The sequence below is a fragment of the Lolium perenne genome, chromosome 3, assembly GCF_019359855.2.
Source record: "Lolium perenne isolate Kyuss_39 chromosome 3, Kyuss_2.0, whole genome shotgun sequence".
Classification (NCBI taxonomy): Eukaryota; Viridiplantae; Streptophyta; class Magnoliopsida; order Poales; family Poaceae; genus Lolium; species Lolium perenne.
The window spans coordinates 116,382,549-116,389,707 of record NC_067246.2 but is presented as its reverse complement, the minus strand read 5'-3'; the positions used below and the strand labels follow the sequence as shown (position 1 = coordinate 116,389,707).

General features: G+C 36.8%; 1 long non-coding RNA gene across 1 annotated transcript; it reads right to left on the bottom strand.

The window, feature by feature from the left end:
• Positions 1-917: 917 nt before the first annotated feature.
• On the bottom strand, positions 918-4,852 carry LOC127338363 (uncharacterized). Its single transcript, XR_007874323.2, has 3 exons — positions 4,310-4,852; positions 2,864-2,992; positions 918-1,104 (listed from the first exon to the last, which is right to left on the bottom strand). It is a non-coding gene; the product is annotated as an uncharacterized lncRNA (long non-coding RNA).
• Positions 4,853-7,159: the final 2,307 nt, after the last annotated feature.

The following is a 7,159-nucleotide window of genomic DNA, read 5'->3' as shown; positions in this document are numbered from 1 at the left end:
GTTTATAAACACTTATAAACACTTTTGGAATCAAAGAAACTCAAATCAAATCAAATTTGAAATCAAATTGTGCTCACATGCACTAATGGCCAAAATTGAAATTTTTAACCTGATGCCTACTTTGAGCCTCTATATTAAGAGTTTTTCAAACCAAACAATGCCAACTCTTTGCACATCATCCAAGACAACATCTAGGTGAACAACTTTGGTAAAGATCACCTCTGCAAATTCATCCTAGATCAAAAGTTATGCTCAAGCAAAGTTGTAACTTTTTAACAGACTAGATGACCGGTTGCGCTATCGCGCAAATGGCAGAATCAAATCAAAATTTAAAGCATAAGTTTAGCTTATTTTAGTATAAACAACTTCTCTCTCCATCATCCCCCAATTCGACGCCTCCTTCCACTGCTCCTACATCGTCCTCTTCCTCTTCCAACCCCTTACGCAGCTATTGTAAGTCGAATTTTGGTTAGTTTTTGCAACAATTGCAATTAACCCGAGCGAGGCAACAAAACAAATACAAACAAAGAATAATTGTACTGCAGTTCACAAGAACAACTTAAGGCCCCATGTTTCTGTAGGTAAGCACCCGCCAAAAGAAACGCAGTGGGAAATTCGAGGGCCAGTACCTACAAGCCTGATCCATGGTGTTATATATGACCTTAGTTCTAAGGAAGCATTTGTGTTTTCATAGACCACTCTCTTCGATTCATATGAAGTGTCAACCAGTTTGTAAGAGCTAGAGTGAATCAGCGATATCTACTATGGATCATAGTAAGTATTTTGAAGGTACATTATTTAGATGAATAGTAAGGAAATACCCAGAAATAATGTAAATTTTAAGCATCAATAATACTATATTGCAAGTAAAGTGACAATAATGTCATCATAAATCTCTACTGCACAGTATACCAGATTACAATGAACCAAACAATAGAGATGTCTTAGATTATTAGTAAGCTACACGATAAAACGACTTCAGGTAATCGATCGCTTAATCTTCTGCCAGGCTGTCTAGAGAGCGACATCATCACCACCCTTCCAATAGTAATTCAGAACATATCATGATTGCAAAACGACATCAGAAGTGGTCATCCGGTTCAACTACAAATAAGGATGCTTTCAGTGCCCCGGATCTTTATTTTCTTGTACTCAAAACAGCAACCAATCAGCAAAATTATGCATAGCGAGACATGATTTCAAGATTCATTAACTACTATCCTAGTGATACCAGCAATCATTAATTCATAAAGTAATAGAGCTTATCAGCTCCATCAACATCTCAACCTACCTGGGCATTTAGTTGCTACTGGCTAGCTGATTTAAGCTCTAATTTTACAAAAAAAGGGAGGATTATATGCAAGTAAATGCAGCATTCCTCAACATGGCGAATCACATGCTACACACTTGGAGGGTAACTTGGAGGGGAACTGCACCTTGCTCAGAGTTCCACAGCTATGAAATAAAACATGCTTGGGTCATCATTATCTTTGTCAAATCCATTAACATAACAAAGCATAGCTACTATGAATTTTCTACAGGGAACATAATCAACTATGGATGTGAGTGTGAAGCTCACCGGAAATCACATGGTAAAGTAAACAAGTGTACTGTGTTGTGAATAAGTGTAAATCAAACGGTGGTGAAGTAGACAAATAAATGTGGTTTATCTACGGAAAATACAACATGTTGTGTATCATAAATGCAAGGGCTGCAAAGGAAAATATACATGCATCTATTTCTGTAGTATTTCAAACAGTGCCAGATAATTTAAGCATCACCTCAATTAAATGACAAAAAGAAACAAGTACACTAATTGATCATTTTCCTTTGTAGCACTACACAACATGAAGAAATAAGCAAGCCGAGGTGTTATACAGCACACTACCCAACATGAAGAAAATAGAAATTTTTGTAATGCCAACATACCACATCCATGGCAGCTGGCCAAATGCATTCCAAACAAGATGCATACTGGTTCCCCTTGCTCTCGCGGGCTCTTATGTATTTTCTGGTCTGAAAAATCTTTCGTAATTAGCTAATGCCGCGGAGGTACCGGTCATCAGCGGACACAAAGTTGGCTGACGCATATAACACATGCAGAGATTGAGTATCCTAGAAAACCTCTATCGAGTGAACAAAAGGTAGATTAAAGACCTTGGCATAATCAGTCATACACAATCAGGTCTTAAAAGGATGTTTAAGGTGGCTTGTGGAGCTAGATGCAACACAGAATCATGTTAAAAGCCCCACTCACTAATTCCGACTCTGATTATTGCATAGCAAGCACACCTATAAACATAATTAAATTGTGATATACTGACAGAGCAAATACCATGTGCTCTTGTTGTTGCCGAACTGGGTTGTAGGCACACTGAAAAACTGAGTACTTGTTGTTCATGAGTAAAAAGGAAAAATATTATTTGTATCCGTATTAAGCCACCTACAGCACATGTAACATCCTAAAAGCAACAAATTAGCTGGCATGCCAAGTGGTGTGCACTTGGTGTCCATTGATGGTCCTGTTTGGCAATAAGAGCTCTATAATAGTAGCTCATGCATACATAGTAGAGTGTAAATATTATTTTCTTAATGAGAATGGATGTGCAGTGACTAATATACAGCTTCTGGCATAAATTAAACTTCTTGCACATCACCGGGAAAATGAAGCATAAAAAACTATAAACTAAAATAAGAAGTAAATAACAGACAAGCAGCTACTCGACTACTCGAGAACACACTAAAATTTAATTTTGTACCAAATTCTAGCATATTAAACACTTGTTACCAAAATCATCAAGCTCAGAGAGTAATATATTTTTCTAAAGAAATGCAGAATAGAAAAGAAGAGCCCGAGACATACCGGGCTTGGCTTTCAAATAAGCGTAAAATCAATTGGCCACTTGCAAAAAAATATCTTTCAGGACCAATATATGAGAACCAAACTCCAAAAGTTGCCCAAATCAATTCCCAGAACCAGGATCGACACTACCTGTACAAAATTCAGATTGCAAAGATATTAACACGATGAAATAACGGTGCGGAAGAAGTATTTTAGGTAGAAAAAACTGCGGCAAAATCACTGCACCTCCTCCCAACACAATGAAACCTAATGCAGGACAACATGAACCATTGGAACCCATCAAACATCCTCATGTATGCCTCATTTGATGTAAGTTTGAACCATTTCAGGCAACCTATCATCATAATGGGCAGAGGCCTATCAAACTATTAGATTTGTAGATAAACCACTATCCATCGTAAAAATCCCAGATTATTTAAGCATCACCTCAATTAAAATGACAGCAAGAAACAAGTAAACTAATTGATCATTTTTTAATCTTATTGCGTGCAGGGAAGAAACTTCCCGTGAACACTTCTAAATAGGTAGTGCCAAGTTAAAAGGCGTCATCTACAATCAGACCAAACAAATCTATGGCATAACTAAACAAGAACATGATTTCAGTTCAATGTCTTCCCGATTATGATTTCATTCAGCACAGCTTTGAATGATCTTGTATGTGTATGGCCCCTTCTATTTTCATTCCTAATCTTTCCAAACCTGAATTGTATGATTGCTGCATATCATATCATCTTGAGCAGATGGACATAGTTCTCACAAAAAGCATATCGACAGCTAATTCACCTCAAAACTGTGGAAATTTTTATATGTTCCGATTATATGAATCAAAATCTTAATACAAACAAAAGGGACTGCAAAGATAAGTTTCTTTTTTAATAAAATTCAGTTTTTACACAATTCAGGTTCCAATTATATGCCCCGCAAAAAAAGGTTCCAATTATATGAAACACTTCAAGACAGCTAGTTCACTTCAAATCTTGAAATCAAGACTGTAGAATTTCTGAATTTTTATATTTTTTCTAGTGGCTATCAACCAGTTAAATCTATAGGAAAGCAAAAGAATAAAGTGAACCAGTGTCTCAGGTTGCCTAATTATTTTAGTCCACAAAGTTGCCTCAGGATGCTTTCATAATGAACCAGAAACTTAGATGAAAGCAAGAATACAATAGAGCTGTACATGCCTTCATGGGAAACAAAGAAACCAGGTTTAGGAGGAGCTCACATGGTGTTTAGGCAGATAAGAAAAGTAACATTCTTTTGATAAATAAGCTCAAGTTAAGAATCTCCTAAGCTCCTAGCCACTTTAATTTAAGACAGACTAACTCAAAACAGATGGCATATTGTACCAAAACAAAAGGATAAGGAAAGCAAAACATACTATTGAAATAAGCAGAACTACATCAAGAAAACAAACATGAATGTATTGTATTGTAAACTAAAACGTACCTTGCTACATTGTGCATGTCAGCCTCAACCTTGAATATGTACCTCCAACTGAGCACCTGATACCTTCATAGCACCGAATGGACAATTCCAAGATCATAGGTCGTTCTCTGAAACCCATAACACCAGGCACGTGTTCAAATAAATGGGACTTGAAGTTCATAGAGCAGAGAATAATTTAATTATGATGATTCCTTCTAGTGGTGGTTCAAATAATGTTATAAACTAAAGAATATGTGCATTGACCTCCTCAAGTAAGATCATAAATTAAAGTGTATGCGCTAAAAGGCCCGAAGGATCAGTGGATATGCTGAGACAAAGTAAGGCACTTAAAGCAACTCGTACAAAATGGATCAGTGGATTCAACATTCCTTTGTTGCTTGCGTCGCAGGCCGCGTCGTCCTGATTTCGAGTGAGCAGCCACACTCAACCCGGGAGGTGGTGTATAGCTACGCCTACTCCGACGCCAGCTCCACCTTCACAGGATCCAAGCCCTACACAGAGAAATACCAAATCAGGTCCTATATAGTACCAGCAACTCAAAATCTTCAGAGTAATTCAGAGAGTAAAAAAGTTGCCCCATCATTGGATAAATGGAAGAAGAGATGCATCTTAGATTCTCAAATACATGATTGTAAGTGGTCAGTTTCTCTATTCATGTTATTTACATTTTGGATCATACCAGAAGAAAAAGGTATCCTATATGCCTGATTGATAGCCTCCGAATATAATTCACAGTACATAATTGCCCAAATAAGCTTACCAGAACCAGGATGGACACTACTTTACAAAATTGAGATTACAAAGACATGAGAAGACAAATCACTGCAGGCTAGACTGTATATCAATTGCTACAACCTGAAAAAAAAAGAGGGAAATATATGCGACAAATATATATGATCATCAGGTTCAGATGCATAGTTGAAGCAATTTATTGCTGAATCAAAAAGACTATAAAATAGATTAGAGGTTCTGTATGCATCACCCAACCAAAGGTACCAGCAGCTAAACAAAACAATATTAACTTGGACTATTTCAACCAAATACATAAATAGTTTATGCAGGAGTGATGGATAACAATATACAAAATCATATTAACAGGAACACCAATCATTTCTGCCCGAGTTAATAAAAAGCACCTTCAATAACATATCATTGATTCCCTTTGGTGGTAAATACAACGTTAGCACCAGCCTTGAGAACCTTCTCCACTTGCTCCTTTGTTATTCAGCTTCTCTACGGAAAAAATACATAGTAGATCAGATAGAAGCGTAGTTGAGTTCTAACAAACGAGGCAGCTACAAACTGAACCGTCAGAACTTTACACCTCTAGTTACCTGAGATCAGATTTGCCATCTTGCTCATTATTAGGAGTCACTTCATGAACACCATCAGCGACATACTGCTTCTTGAGAGACCTCTACATAGAGCATATCCAACCAATATTGAGGGTGTCAGGCGATGGCGGTACGGCTGCCGTTGCGCTCGCCAAGTAGGCAGACTTGAAAAATGTGTTTCTCCATGTCATGGTCACCTTTTCTTGTGTTGTCATTCATATTCTTTTTGACCAATACTTTCCCAACACGATCAAACCAATTGCTTACCTGTAAAATATTACTTGCTTACCTTTTCTCGTCAGTAGATACAAATCTGAGAACAACAAACAAATAACTAAATAAGTAAATTCAGCAGAGACGTGCAGACTGGATATATCACAGATGTTGATGTTATACAAAGGAGGACATGGAGAATAACTTACCGCTGCCTTTTCCCAAATTCCTTGGGAATTTTAGAAAAGAATACTATATTAGCCAAGCAAATTTCACCAATCGTTAGTTGATACTGCATTAGCAGCCCAACGTGTACCATCATCTGCATCACAATATGTAGTTTACAATTACCTGACACTCCCATAGCACCGAATGTTGTCTGTTGTCACCGACAGTGCAAGGATCTCCTACCAACCAAACCCAAACAAGGTTTTAGCTCAGCATCTGCAAAGCATCCAAGTAAAATAAAAACGTCAGCACATATATTTTGTAGCGGAAGGGTAAATTTGAATCATATGGGGCAGCTTATATATCGTAAATAAGCTGTCAAGTTGGTGAAAGAAGATATCAATGGTACATAGAGTAACTAAATTCAACTAAGGTATAAACTAAATCTTACATTGAGTCAGGCAATATAAATATTCATCAAAAATAAGTAAGTTATATGCTAACTTTTAAGTAAACATTGTGTAGTTCAAATAACTGAGCTTGTCCAGAAATTAGCATGTCCCTAATAATTAAACTATAGTGTGCATATATATTCGTCAGTGACATAGAACATATATTCTTCAGTTGGCATATAACAAATCACGAGAGCATGTTGTTTAAGTTCACTGTATAGACATGTAACAACAAACATATGAGGCGTACTTGTACTCTGAAGTCACAATGTCTCAACTACTGACCTACCACATCAAGGAAGAGCCAGGGTACTTGTGCCATCTTCGCATGAAATGTTACAAAACTAAAAACAAATTGTGAAATGGAAAAAAAATCTAGGACAATATGCTAACGACTTACATAAATTGATCTTTTGTGGAAAGAAAAGAATCGAAAAGGCAATCCGCAACAATATGAGACCAATCAAGAAATATATCTATTGCAGTTTTGATTACAGTAAAAACATAAGTGAAAAAAATACAGCACCATGTATTAAGAGTAAACAATATATTTCCCACAGCCGAATTAGCTATAGTGTATAAGCTCCAGACGTGAATAGCACTTCGCTGATCTACAGTCTAAATATAGTTGCACCTCTTACAGATAAATAATGCTTTACAGCCCCTCGCAAAAAAAAAATGCT